General features: G+C 33.4%; 1 non-coding gene across 1 annotated transcript; it reads right to left on the reverse strand.

The window, feature by feature from the left end:
- Positions 1-5,469: 5,469 nt before the first annotated feature.
- On the reverse strand, positions 5,470-5,575 carry LOC114756851 (small nucleolar RNA R71). The gene has a single exon (XR_003741509.1). It is a non-coding gene; the product is annotated as a small nucleolar RNA R71 (small nucleolar RNA).
- Between the last annotated feature and the right edge of the window lie 10,623 nt (positions 5,576-16,198).

The raw sequence follows: 16,198 nt of genomic DNA on the forward strand, positions 1-16,198 counted from the left end.
AGGATGGTTTCAGCTGTGACATTCTTTTGTTGCTGTTTCACCGGTGACTTTTTGTTGTTGTGGAAGGTTATTTTCAGTTTCAGTAGCGCCTTTCTTTTGTCTATTTTAAATTTTTTTATTATATTAATTTTTTTAAAAAATTATCATACTTAGAAAATAATTTTATTTATTAATCTGATTTGTTATGATGGAAGAAAGTATTTTCACATGTTTAAGGTAATGAAATTTTTAACGGCATATGTTTTTTGGAAGTATTTATGTAAATTTATGTTCATGGATAATTTGTCACGGGGGTTTGTATATTTAATGGTATGCTAATTTAATTATGTTAATTTAGTATGGATAAAAAAGGAGGTTTTTAATAAACGCAAGGACAAATACGTAGTTGTTCCTTATATATATAATTAGATCCAAAAAAATTCTCATACTTATCATGCTAACTTAATAAAGTCTAATTATTTTGCGGGGAAAAAAAAAAAAACAGGCAGAGGCAACAAAGCAAAAAAGAAAACTAGGCCCGCCAGGAAACAGAAAACAAGGATTTAACATGTGCAAGGAATAAAATATTTTAATTTATTGTTGGTCACTGAATAAATTTGAGTTAAGGGGAGATTTTTCTAGAGCAGTGAACTTTTTCTTTAATATCTCGTTTCAAATGGCATAAATAATACTACTTATAACTCTTAATATAAGAGTTAAATAACTAGTTTATGAATATTAAAAAAATTAGTTTAGTTAGATATTTATAATAAATTGGTGTTATTTTTCTTGAAATATCCTTATTAATTATGTGTATTAAAATGAAAAATATTTAATATATGTAATTATCAGGGAAATTACTTTTAAAAAAATGAATAAAAATGAGAGACAAAGTAGATTAAAGTCTTATATTAAAAGTCAAATTAAATTTTTAACTAACTCTTATATTTTAGATTAGAGGTAGTATTTATTATTTGTATACACATGTTATTTATGCATAATTTATTTGTTTTTATTTTCAGTGCGGGATGGTATAATTGGATCGGGTGAATTTGAGAGTGATTCGGCAGGAAGCACTTTAAAAGAAGTGAGCATAAAGTTACGCCAAATTTCTTAGAAGAAATTTTAGTTTGTCCAAGTGCTGTCACGTAATTGGTTGACTCCACACCGCTGATTGAAAGTAAAGAGTGGCTATATTATTTCTTTAACTCCCCACTCCCCATCTGACATAGCAAACCACCCAGCACAGGGCAGAGTGGCTCCATCTTCCGGTGCCGACAACCATTGTGTGCGTGTCTCTCTCTCTCTCTCTATATATATATATATTTTACAGCTAATCCGTGTATGAAAAACAAAAAATATTACCTCACATCCTAAATATAAGAGTTAATTTGTAGTATAAATTTCACTATAAAGTGCTATTTCTCCGATTCTTAATATAAAAACTAATTGATTAATTTGAGTAGATTAATAAAATTAATTAAATTACTTATTTATAATAAATATGTGTTGTCCTTCCTAAAATGCTCTTGCTAATCAAGTATATTAGTTAGAACTATTATTTGATAAAACCCTTAACATATACAACTACTACAAGAACTACCTTTGAAAAAATAGTTAAATATGAAAGAGAAAACATATTGGGTCTTATATTTAAGAACAAATTGAAAATCAAAGTTTCAAATTAGTTCTTATATTAAGAACATGAGATAAATAAATTTTATATTTAGAGCAGAAGGTAGTATTATATAAGTTTCAAGATATATTTTTCGGTAGAATTGATATTATTTTACTCTTTCAGTTCTTAATATAAGATCCATTTGATTAATTTGATTAAATTAAGAAAGTTAGGTAAGTTGGTTAATTATAGAAATGTGACACGTTTTTTCTAAAACACCTTAATCATCTTTTTTAATACCTCCTCTCACCTTCTACTTGATTGTGGTTGAATGACTATCTATAAGGGTAATTTAGAGAAAATTAATAAATATGAGAAATGGGTCTTATATTTAGAACCAAAACTAACTCAATAATTGAGTCATATACTAAGGACCGGAGGAGTAGTATAATTACATCGAAAGCAACCCTCATCATCGTAAACATTTTTGACATAGATGTTGAACATATATATTTGTGGTCTCAACAAACGAACCCAGTAACATAATTAGAGGAGACTCCGTAAATATACTTTGAAAACCTTTGATTATGGGGAGATAGAGTAATTAACCTAGCCCTTTTGCTTTCATACAATGAAAGAGAATAAAGAAAAAGAGATAGAGTAAGAGAATCGCTAGAATCATCTCAATATATCGGCTAGTACTTATTAGATTTTGAATCCGTCGTTGGTTGAATTGGCTGGAATATTTAATAAAAGAGTTTTTCTATTAAATATTATATAAATTAAATAGGTAATTTAATTTATATTATCCATCGGATATCTACGATTTAATACAAATATATTTAAATTTTAATCATATCTGTAGACCAAATCAATATCTAATCCCTTCATCCAATACTGCAAATATGTGATAAAAGAGATGACATGATAAATCAATTCACGAATACCTCGTTATATTTTAAAAGGATGAGATATTGATATTTTGTCTTCCCAAACTATCGACCCATCTCTATATAAAGGCTCTATCCATTACTTCTTTTTTTATTTACCAAAGGCTCCCTCTCTTAGTTGTAACTCACCTAATCAGAGTTTTCCAGTTATATCTCTCTCCCTCTTTGCTCTTCTTCTCTTGTGGTGCGTTTATTGTGTCATTCTAGATTTAGACTCTAGCAGTCTAACATCTACGTGAGCATATTGGTGACTCAAGAGTAGTGGTAACGTGACGCAGGTGCAAATCTAAGAAGTTCCTTTATGCGCTCTTTATTTGCTAACAGTAGTAATAATAAATCATTTAATAATATCTTTCATATACACAGACACACAGTAACTAACTAAAAAAAGTTATTGCCTACTAGAGGGTTGTACGCTGGGGCCGTCCGAGCCTCTACCCAATAATGAGTTAAGGTGTCGATTAATTTCTCATAAAATACGCACTTTCAACTTGGGGCCCATATGTTCTTGGTTTAATACAAAAAAGACCAATTGCGTAAACAAATAATTAGTCCCATTAATTAAAAAATGTTAATTACAAAATAAAAAATTTAATCCAACAATAGACCAATCTTAGTTAGAGAACTAAAAATGAACATGAGATTCTAAATATTCGGCCAAGTACAGAAATTATTACGTACTATTCAACTATCTTATTATTACATTTTTTCTACTTAAAAAGTATAGAAAAATGGGTCAGTCCACCTTTGGTGATTGGGCCCAAACCCATTAACCTTGGGACTCTAGTGTAAATAGCATAACATGCGCGTCTCCAATTGCGATTTGCTTCTTTTGTTTAAATTGAGGATAGGAAGGGACATATATTCGTACATTATTTATGAGATCAGTTTTTACTCTCCAAAAACCGACTGAACAAAAATGTCCGCTCCCCCTCCCTCTCCGTTTGGTGCATTTGCTCTGTAACACCGATTCGAGCTTGCCGTTTGTAACCAGACCTCCACTTGGCTATCTGAAGACCTGGAACACTCGAGGTACGTGATAAGTCTACATTTTATAATTAAAAAGGTATATATTTTGATTTATTTGGTTAAATTTATGGATATCTATACCTATTTAATTTTTTTTGGTAGATTTTCCTCTCTTTTATTAATTATGGGATAAAAAATGATCTTGCAATAAATATGCTCAAATCTTTTATTATCTTTACTACAGGAGATATAAAATTATTGAGAAAAAGGAAATATCACAAATAAAAGATAAAATAAAAGGGGAGTAATATTTGCTCAAAGGCGTGAGGCATGCGGATTCAAGGAATGAATCAATTGCAATAATATAATATATTATATTATACTAAAGATATATGGATATGGATAAGAAGCGGTAGATTCAAGGGAAAGAAGATGCAAAACCATTATAAATAGGATCGGAGGAGACGAGAGAGTAGGCATCGGAGAGCATTACTAAAGGCAGCAATATAGCATTGTTTGCAACAACGAATCAGCGAAGTTACTACCTTTGCTTCTCTTGTGACAACAGCTAAGCAGAGGACCTCTATTGGATCCTTTAACAGTTTATTCCTCTTTTCTTCTTCCTTTGTTATGTCATGTTTTGGGATCTTAGAACAATACTATTTATGGTTTATTTTATTGTGAGTTTCTTAATTCTCTAGTTGGGGTAGGGATGTAGTCCAATTGGGAAACTAGTTTTTATTAGTTCTGTTTTGACTCTTTTTGTGGTTTTTATGAATATCTTTTGATTTTTATATCTATTTCTCTTATTCTTTATGTTGATTTTATGATTGGCCACCATTGCATCTAAATTATGGGTGATCTTGATGGATTGGGGGGGTGAAGAGAGAATCTAGATCTAGAGAAGTAGATAGAAATACTTAGGCTAGGGATTGTTCTAGATATTTATGGTGACTTACGACTATAGCTTCAAGATTTAATTAGTTGTTTGGGTGTCATGGGAACGAATTCAACTCTAACTAAATAGGGACTAATAATTCAGGAGAATATTAAGACACTTTAGGAATAATTGTCACTATAATAAATTAAAAAGCCAATTCAAAGGATAGAAACTAGCAACCCATAGGATAAATCTTGAACCCTAACTCTTTAAGTGATTGATTTTCCTCTTATATTTGATTTTCTTCTGTTTTTAATTTATTATTTCATATTATCTCATCAATCAATTCATCTATTCTCATTGTTATTTATTTGGATTAGTAAAAACGCAATCTCTTTGTGAGTACGACCTTAGATTACTCTAAGATTTTTACTACATCGAACCCGTACACTTGTGGGAGTGATCAAGTTTTTGGCGTTGTTGTCGAGGAGGCTACAGATTTACTAATTCTTCAAATTTTATTTTTCTTTATTTTTTATTAATTTTTGTTTTTATTTTTTCTCTTTATTTTATTTTAGTTTTTGTTTTTTTATGCAATTAAGAAGTTCTGGTAACTCTACTTTGACTCCTATTAATTTAGAAATTGAATGATTTTGCAGAAAAATAGAAGTCAACAAAGAAGAGAGATGTCTGAGGGTGCTATTGTTCCAGAGCAAAATATCACATTCTGTGATATCTAATGCCCCCTTATTACTTCTAATCCATCTTGCATGAAGCTAAGTACTGCTGTGCGTAATTATGAATTTAAAAATATATATCAGAATGCACTACCTAATTTCAATAGGCATACAACTGAAGATGCTTGGATTTTATAAGAGAGTATTATGCAGTAATTTACATGTTGCCATTGAATGGCTTATCAAATGACGATTTGAAGTTGTGTTGCTTTCCGTACTATATGAAGGGAGGTGCTCATCAATGGCTTCTGCACTTACCGGAAGGTTCTATAACATCTTAGAATCAAATGTACGAGCAGTTTATGCTAAAATATTACTCACCACAAAAGACTTTAGAGTTAAGGGACAAGATTCACTTCTTCAAGCAACAAGCTAATGAGTCATTCCATGAAGCATGGGAGTGGTATAATCTCCTTATTAGCCAATGTCCTCATCATCAATTCCCACATATACTCTTAATGGACTTTTTCTATAATGGGGTCACATCGGACAATCAAAGCAAAGTCGATAATGCAGCTCATGGTGATCCAAATAACATGACAGCTAAAGAAAGAGAGGACATTTATGAAGGGAATTGAAAGACGCGCAACGGAAGATAAATTTTAAAATTTTCAATCCCTTGCCCGGATCTACCGATTGTGTTTAAGTCAAGTAGTAAGAAACATTTCCTTTGATGTTCGGCTTCTTGGCGGCTCGGGGATTCCGCCGTTCAGGATGCCTCTGCTTGCCTCTTTTATCGCTTGAAGTCGACAACTCTGGTCGGCTTCCTCTACCGGTATCCACACGAATAGCTTTCCAACCACGAACGACGTGCTAGCGCCTTTGTCCGTCTAGGGTTTTTCAAAGAATCCGTCCTCCCTTCTCTATTTTTGGCCGTCTCTTATCTGCAAGTGCTTTCACTCTCACACCCAAAACCCTAACTCCTAATATCAAATATATAGGATGCTATAAGTATTATGAATGATATTTAATTTCAAAATTAATCCTAAATTAATTCCGAAATTAATACAATATCAAATATTGCCTAATCAGATAAGAGAACAATTAAATAAATATGGTTTATATTAAATCCGTCTCACAGATTTAATTCACCTATTTATTTAATTCAAAATAAAGATATGACGGAATTAATTTATATATAGATCTAATTTATCCTTATAAATTAAATCTAACAATTAATATCTCTTATATTTATATAATATGTACATATATATATACGAATCTATATATATATATACACGTCCACCCTATATTATTCATTGAATTTGGACATATCTTAGATTCAATGAATCTGGACATCATAACTCGTGTTGGGCTATTTTGTGTGTGACCCTGTAGGCCCATATGTAGTTGGCAGTGAGCCATTAACTATAATGACTCACAAGGCGTAAGCGGTCTCTAGCAAGACATCACGACTACCCAAATCATATGAGGATCGTTGAACGATGTAACCTTTCATACAACCATATCACGTCCTTTTTGTCACACGACATTTTGGTCATTGATGAGTCATGGAGAACGTCATCCTCCTATTCATGACCGTTACTTTCTCGATCCTTGAGTAGTCTGAGTATAGAAACGTAACTACCTTTCCATTATAGTATGGCCATACATTTCTCAGACTCACTCATCGAGGGGCCCAGTAATATCTCTCTACGAATGTGAGGGACAAATTCCATCTTGACCATTCACATTCCTCCGCATGAAAAACCACTAAGCCTGAACATAGTCTTTATGATCACTCGGTCAAAAGTGACTTTTGACTAGGTCAAAGCTGAGCGTTTCTCATGTAGGAATCCATGATGATCTCAGGTCAAACGGCACAGTGACATGGCTTGTATATGAGAGAGGCTTATGACTTAACCCATGCAGCTCTCTCATAGCGGGTCGGTCCAACACCTTGTACTCTTATATGTGCCTATGACTTTAATTTATATCTCTATATATCTTTAAAGTCATACTGGTCTTATTTCATCTCTGCTCCCACATAGATGACCGACTAGGGACATTTAGGATAAATCATGAGTTATCCAAGGATAGTCATCACAGTAAACATGCAAATAATATGATAACATAATTAATAAATTCATAAATCAACAATGTTCATAACACTATGATTGGCCCCTAGGGCACAATTTCCAACAATTTACAAGACTCTAGCATCAAATTCAAGGCAAAAGTCAATTCGAGGAAGGAGGGCAGTGGCTAACGAAGTCACTACTTCAGACCTCTCTCTTGACTTAAGGGATTTAACAAAGACTTTGAATTTATTAGTGAAAATTTTTAATCCTGTTAATTCCCTTTCTACTTCATCTATTAATAATTCTCTTCATGCAGACAATGATGGTGATTATGTGGAGGAGGCTAACTATATGAGTGCCAGTCCCAAGAATGACCCATACTCCAACACATATAATCCGGGATAGAGAAATCATCCTAATTTCGCTTGAAAAAATTCTACCCCTCAAAGGCCACAAGCATCACCAGGTTTCTAACAGCAAAGAAACACAATGGAGGATCACACAACAAGGTTGGAGGACGCTTTAGCTCAAATGGCCACTCACTAAGCTAACCACATGAAGAACATGAATCAAGAAATTGACCAACTCAAGTAAGCAGTTGCATTAACTCAAGCTTCCGTAAGAAACATAGAGTCGCAAATGGGAAACTATGAAAAACATGGAAGCTTAAATAAGCAATTTGGCTAGCTTCCTTACTGGACAGGGTCAAAACAAATTTCCTAGCAATACTAAAGTCAATCCAAGGGAGGAAGTCATGGCAGTCACCTTACAGAATGGTAAAGAACTTCAAGAAGCTGACATTGGGGCTAAAAGGACTTAGAACAAGGTAAGTGATAAGAAGAATACTGGAGATAATAATGAGGTAATTGAAGTTCCCAAAGCTAATAATGTGATTCAAAGTAGTCCTTCTCCATCTGGACTCAAACCTTATATACCTCTTATCTCATATCTTGAACGTCTTAAAAAGAAAGATCAACATTTAGGCTTCCAAAGGTTTCTCAAGATGTTAAGAAATATCCAAATTAATGTGCCTTTTATAGAAGCCTTAGCAAAAACACCTTCTTATCTCAAATACATAGAGGATATAGTTTCAAACAAGCAAAGGTTGTAAGATTATGCCACAATGCCACTTACAGAGGAGTGGAGAGCAATTATACAGAAGAACCTACCACCTAAAGTGAAAGATCCGGGGAGTTTCACTATTCCTTGTGATATTGGTTCCAACATTATTGAAAATTGTTTATGTGATTTAGGTACTAGTGTTAATTTGATACCTTATTCTTTATGCAAAAAGCTTGGGATGACAGATATTAAACTGATCAACGTGACTCTCCAAGTTACAGATAGATCAATTAGATATCCACGAGGTGTGGTTAAGGATATCATAGTTAAAGTCGGTAAACTTTATATTCCTACTGATTTTATTATTTTAGATATTGAGAATAACTAGAACGTCTCTCTAATATTAGGGAGGCCATTTTTAGTAACTGGTGGGGCTTTGATTGATGCACGTGAAGGAACATTACTTTTCCGAGTGGGTGACCAAAACGAATTATTTCAAGTATCTAAAGCCACAAAATTTCCTTGCTTTGATGAGAATGTTTTTAGCATTAATGTTATTGATACACTGGCCCAAGAACATTTTAATAGGTACTCATATAGTGATCCTTTTTAGGCATTCATCATACTAAGCTTAAATGAAAAATAAAGGGAGGATGGGTTTATAGAGACAATAATGAGTTTGGATGCTTTTGAAATTGAAAATAAATATCATACGAGGCATTATGAAGATCTATGATTAGGCAATTTATTGCCCCTCCCCTCCCCAGACTCACCACCCTCTATTGAATTGAAGCCTGAAACATCCTACCTTTAACCCTTTAGAGCACGTATTCGTAAGCGTTATGGTTCAAGCAGATCATGACATAAGCCCGTAGATTTAAAATTTCAACATAATTACTCGGGTTACTATTCACTGTTTAAGTTCCAGATTACAGGTCTAACTTCAAAAATTCATAACTAATTCTATAAAAATCGTATTGAGGTGTTCTAAAATTTTACAAAAATATATTTTGATGCTCTTTAAGGAAAAAATATCCAATTAGACTTATCTTTGCCCAATTTATACAGTTTAATCAATAAAAATTACTGTTCATTTGGTAAAATCTGAAAGTTCTAGATTTTGTGCCTTAACTTTGGAAATTCATATCTCCTTATGTACACATCCAATTGAGGTGATCTAGCTCTCATTTTAAAGCTTGGGATGTGTGCTATAACTCTGCCAAATCTCGTGGCTTAACTTATTCGTTTGGTAGGTCAAACTGGAGCTACAAACTCACTGCTCTAGGACCTATGTTTTATCCCTTAACATCTCTTTACTTTAATTCTTTTTATTTCTTTAATATACATAACATGAACTTACTCTTTCCCATTCATGCTCATACACTCTCATTAATCCCAAAAACATTATAATTAATTACATGGCATCATAGGCATCCATAACATAAATTACATAATAGGAGAATTACACATTGAATAATAATATCATTCATTAACATGAACAATTCTCCACTTTCTTCTCCTTGCTTCTCATGCGATTATTTCCCATTGATGATTGACCTAAACAGTTGGTTAGGGAGGGGGTGAGATTTGAGAAAATCTTAGTAGCAAACAATACCATATTAATCATGCTAGATGGATGCTAATGCACTACACGTAACTTGTTTATTCTCTTGTTAATTAGTGACATATTAGCATGCTCAAAGCTAACTTCTTGATGCGTGGCCATGGAGACATAATCTACTCATCATGAATAGTAATTACAGTAGCTAAAACATGTCATATTAACATTCAAATAACAGGTACACAGCAACACACAAGCATATAACATCAAGCAATGACAATTGGTAAGTTCACTACCTTGCACCTCAAGCTTTCCTCTTACTTTTCCTTTGACTCCCTTGACTTTCCAACCATGTGGGCATTTAGTCAACATCACCAAACATCCTCTTGGATGTTCCAAGGTCCTAAATATAGTCACATTGATCATATAATCCATTAGAACCACTAGATTACATAATATTCAAGACTAGTTCTCTTGAACCTCAACCCTTGCTCTTGGTTTTTGGGTTTTCTTTCTAGCTTTTCTAACATAAATCTCATCATTTTCCATCCTCAAGATCTATTTCTTGTCAATTAGGACCGCTTTGGTTGGCCTTAGATTCAAAAAGATCAAATCTGAAAATTTTGCTTCACGGTACTGTTCACACAGAAATTCCAGAATTTTTGCTCAACTTTGAAAATTTATAATTAATTCTAGAAAAATCAAAACTAACTGGTTCCAAGTCTCACTGAAAGCTTCTTAAGTTTTATTTAAAGAAAAACTAGTTTCAAGAACCAATTCTATGCTGAACAGTACCAGAATTGTACGGAATTTGCTACTCTTCCAAAGGTTAAACACTGTTTCCAGATTTCAAACCCTGATTTTGAAAAATCACCATAAATCGTACAGATATCCAAATGAAGTGTTATACCCATGGATTTAAAGCTTATAAAGTTTAATTTAATCATGATAAATTTCAGAATCAGATACAAAGAGTAACTTATTCGAAATAGGCATCAAGTTAGATGCTATATCCATCACATACTTTGATCTTGAAGCTTGAATCTTGTTCCTTCTTCCTGGCCTTCACCCCTACGTTTTTCTCTCTAAATTTTGGCAAAGTTTTCCCTCTAAAAGTGGTTACCAAAATGCTCTTCCAAGGTATAGCCAAAACTTTGGCTTGAATGGACCAAAATACCCTTGGTGGCTAATAGAAACAGTAAGGACAATCTTGGAACTCTAAGTTGACTTTTACATTATCATTGCATCATCTTCTTGCATCATCCTTACCTTATTCTTCTAGAAGGTGCTAGGTGTCACAAAAGTGGTGGAGGAAAAGGGAGATTAAATCCTAGCCATTGGATCAAAACTTAATCCTTAAGTTTCCTCCGAATTTACTTGGCCCATGTTTCTCCAACTTTCTTTATGGCCTTCCAGAGCTCAAAAAATTCTTCTATCTGCTCCATAAATTTCCTTTAATTCTAGAGAGTATCTATGAATTTTCTTAGGCCATAACACTTCCTTTAAGCCTTGCATAAAAATTCATTTACTAAAATGTTCTTTTAATCGACATAATCAGCTTTATATTTATCAAAGCCATTCCACTGACCTATTGGTTGTAAGAATAATTTTATAAATTAGTATAACCTTTCAACCATTTAACCTCATTTTTTTTTGGACATTTTTGAGGTCTCTTGCTATTTTAAATAATTACCTTAAACAATGTGCTTTTTATCGGCCATAACCTTATAAATTCCATTTAAGCTGTCTCAGGGGTATTTTCGTCATTTCTCTTCACAAAAGAGCCTTAGAATATTATTTCCCATTTTATGAGATTTTCTTAGAATTCTCTGTATAATCTTCCATTTTTACCCCTGTTGATTATAGCTTTATGAATTTACAGTTTAGTCCCTATTTGGACTTCATACAATCCTCTCTTTGAGGTTTCTAATTTAACCATTGGCCTATTTCTACTCTCTGTTCTCTTTCTGGGCCCTTAAGACTTTATTGGAGCCTCCAGTCTTGATTATACTTGAGCCCCTGAAAACTTTTACTTTGCATTTCAGTCCCTAAAACTGCTTTGACTTCCTTTCTCATCTTTGAGACTTCTACTCAAAAGTGGCCTAGTAGCCTATCCAATTCAGACTATTTCTGGTACTTCTAGGCTCAAAAGTTGGGATGTTACAAAGCTCGTGCCCTCTCATTTAAAATATGCATTTTTAGGTGATTTTAACACTTTTCCTGTTATAGTTTCTTCTATTTTAAATTCTGAACACAAAGACAAGCTGTTAAGGGTCCTGAGGGAGTTTAAGTTGGCCATTGAATGGTCTATAGTTGACATAAAGGGCATCAGCCCCTCTATTTGTACACATAGAATCCTTATGGAGGAAAATTACACACCTAAGGTGCAACAACAAAGAAGGCTTAACCCATCTTTGAAGGAAGTAGTCAGAGCAGAAGTTTTGAAATTGATTAATTCAGGTATTATTTATCCTATCTCTGACAGTTCTTGGGTAAGTCTAATACAAGTAGTCCCAAAGAAGGGAGGTACAACTGTGATAAAAAATGATAAGAATGAGCTTATCTCTACAAGAGTAGTAACTGGGTAGTGTGTTTGTATAAATTATAGAAAATTAAATGAAGCAACACGTAAAGATCACTTCCCTCTTCCATTTATGGGTAATATGTTGGAAAGAATAGCAAGGCATAGTTATTATTGTTTTCTAGATGGTTACTCTGGGTATTTTGAAATACCAATAGCACCAGAAGACCAAGAGAAAACAACTTTTATTTGTCCTTATGATACTTATACTTACCGTAGGATGCCCTTTGGGCTTTGTAATGCCCCTGCTACTTTCCAAAGATGTATGATAGCTATATTTTCTAATATGGTGGAGGATATAATTGAAATCATTATGGATGATTCCTCTGTATTTGATGATACTTTTGATTTTTGTTTGACCAATCTTTCTAAACTTTTGTAGAGATGTCAAGAGACGCGCCTTGTACTTAATTGGGAAAAATGTCACTTTATGGTGAATAAAGTTATAGTCCTAGGCCATAAAGTTTTTGAAAGAGGAATTGAGGTGGATAAGGCAAAGGTTGAAACTATTGAAAATATGCCTCCACCCACCTCAGTGAAAGGCATAAGGAGTTTCCTAGGTCATGCAGGCTTTTATAGAAGATTCATTTAGGACTTTGCTAACATTGCTAAACCTCTCACTAACCTTCTTATGCAGGATACCTCTTTTATTTTTTATGATGCTTGTTTGAGTGCTTTTAATAAATTAAAATCTGCTTTGGTTTCTACTCCTATAGTTGTTCCCCCTTATTGGAGTTTCCCTTTTGAAATTATGTATGATGCTAGTGATTTCACTATAGGGGCTGTTTTAGGACAAAGAAAGAACAAGAGCTTACATGTCATCTATTATGCAAGTAGAGTCTTAGATGGAACACAACGTAATTATGCTACCACTGAAAAAGAATTTTTGGCTATGGTTTTTACATTTGAAAATTTTTGATCCTATCTTTCTCGTTCTAAAGTGATTGTTTATATTGGCCACCAAGCTCTAAAATATCTAATGAATAAAAAAAATGCTAAAGCTAGATTGATTAGATGGTTCTTCTTTTACAAGAATTTGATGTTGAAATTAGAGATAAAAAGGGTGCAGAAAATCTAGTTATAGATCATCTCTCTCGACTAGAACATCTACCCCAAAATAATACTCCTATAAATGAAGAATTCCCAGATGAGAGACTTTGGGTAGTTAAATCTCTACCTGCTCCTTGGTTTGCAGATTTTGTTAATTATGTTGTTACAAGTATAGTCCTTGATAGCATGAATAATTATCAAAGGAAGAGATTGCTAGCAGAAGCAAGAGATTACCTTTAAGATGAGCCACTTCTATTTAGAAGGTGTGTAGATGGGATCATATGGAGATGTGTGCCAAATGAGGAGATGGTCAAAATTCTTGAAGGATGCCATTCATCACCTTATGGAGGCCACCATAGGACTGACAGGACGACAGCTAAAGTACTTCAAAGTGGGTTTTATTGGCCTACACTATTTAAGGGTGCAAGGACCTTTGTGATAACTTGTGACAAATACCAACGAACAGGTACCATTGGTAAGAGGCATAAGATGCCCTAGTAAGGTATATTAGAGGTTAAAACTTTTGATATTTAGGGCCTTGACTTTATGGGGCCTTCGCCTCCCTCCTACAGTAATCTCTACATACTTGTTGCTGTTGATTATGTTACTAAATGGGTAGAAGCTATTACATTGCCAAATAACAAAGCATCTAATGTGGTCAGATTTGTTAAATAGATTTTTTCTAGATTTGGTGTCCCTAGAGCCATCATATGTGATAATGGGGTGTATTTTAGGAACCACCAGTTCAAATCCTTATTAGGCAAATATGGGTGTCATCTTTGAGCAAGCACCACATATCATCCTCAAACTAGTGGCTAAGTAGAAGTCTTTAATAGGGAGCTAAAGGGCATATTGGAAAAAACTATAAGTGCATCTAAGAAAGATTGGTCTCTAAAGTTGAATGATGCATTGTGAGCATATAAAACTGCATATAAGACACCATTAGGTATGTCCTCTTACAGACTAGTATATGGCAAGTCGTGTCATCTTCCTATAGAGATTGAGCATCGACCATATTGGGCTATGCATGCTTTGAACTATGATTTGAAAGCTACAGGTGACAAATGTGTTCTCCAACTCAATGAGTTATATGAGATTAGAAGGGAGTCCTTTGAGAATGCTCATATATACAAGGAGAGAACTAAAGCTTGGCATTACAAAAGAATCTGAAGAGAGGATTTAAAGTTGGGCAAAAAGTTTTACTATTTAACTCCCGCTTGAAGCTGTTCCTAGGCAAGTTGAGATCAAGGTGGTCACCTTTTGAAGTTATAGATGTAAAGTCGTATGGAGCTGTTGAAGTTCAAGCTAATGATAGAATGACATTTGTGGTTAATGGACAACGCTTAAAGTTATATTTTGAAGGAATCCAAGTTGAGACATCAAAATCCATCTCTCTTAATGAAGTCTAACCCACTATAGCTGTGTCTAGCTATAGACATTAAATTTAGCGCTGGTTGGGAGGCAACCCAATAAATTTTTATTTATTTGATTTAATTTGTTTATTTTCCTTAATTTGTTCATATTTCATTTTATTGTCTATTATCCCCATAATTTTTGCCACAAGGACCTCGCTCCAAATTTTGTTGTAGGAAGACGATGCATTATTGAAGAGACTTAAGGAAAAACTCCAAATCATAATCAGAAATATAAATCAGGGGAGTACTAGTTCCTTTCTCTTTTCTTTACTTTCTGTAATATTAAGGACAATGTTTTATTTAAATGTGGAGGAAGGAATGAACTAATTAATTAGCTGACCTCTTGAATATGCCCTATTAATTGAAAACCTTTCTGAATTTAAATTCTTGACTCCTGTTTTTCATTAAAATTGTTATCTTGATTGCACTGGTACTTGCATGAATTCTTCAAGTCCAATGTTAATTGTGATTATTTTTTATTGATTAAAATTCTAAGAGCCATCCTAGAGACAAGTGATTTAATGCATTGAGAACAATCGAAGTCTTCAGTGAGGCTCTGTGAACAGGATTGTAAGAGAGATAACCTTGTTGGAAGCATTCTCATCCTTAAATTTTTTAAATTGTGTGATTACCTCCTATGCTAGTTTCTCTTCAGAACTTGTCTTAATTCTCTTATCTGTTGTCTAACTTGTGCAATTCTTTAATATGATAGAGGCATTCTAATTCTAAACCCCTTTTATCCCAAACACAAGCCATACACATAATATATCCCTAGTCACCCCTTTTGGGCCTATCACTTTTCATTAGCCATTAATTTTATAAAAAGGTATATATGCATGAATTTTTTTTTATATAGCATTTTTTATTCATGTCATGAAATTATTATTATCAGGATATTGTGCTACATCTTTGATATACAAGGTGAAAAAAAAAGAAAGGGAAAGAAGAAAAATGGTGTAAGAAAAAAAATAAGAAAAAGAAGGAATGTTCAAGAAAAAGAAAGAAAAGCAAAATAAAAAAAAAGAAGAAGAAAAAGAAAAGGAAGAAGACACACATATCAACTTTTACTAGCACACTTATCACTCCTACGTATCTTATAACATGATTTCATGCTATTTAATTATTATTATATCCATGCTATTACTTTTTATTTTTCAAATTCGATTCCATGTGGCCTTTCTCTATCATTACAAGCCTATAAAGACCTCTTGATTAAAGAACGCACATGTAACTAACTACAGATACTTAGAACTATTACAAGCCTATGGTGGGGGCTAGTCTAAGTAGGATTAAGTGAAAGAATCCTGAAAAAGTTGAGATAAGTGAAACAATTATATCCCTGAGAGTGCTCTCTTCCATCCTATTCCTCTGTCTT

Source organism: Neltuma alba, unplaced genomic scaffold (genome assembly GCF_004799145.2).
Source record: "Neltuma alba isolate B1F8T4 unplaced genomic scaffold, ASM479914v2 tig00010511_pilon, whole genome shotgun sequence".
NCBI classification, from domain to species: domain Eukaryota; kingdom Viridiplantae; phylum Streptophyta; class Magnoliopsida; order Fabales; family Fabaceae; genus Neltuma; species Neltuma alba.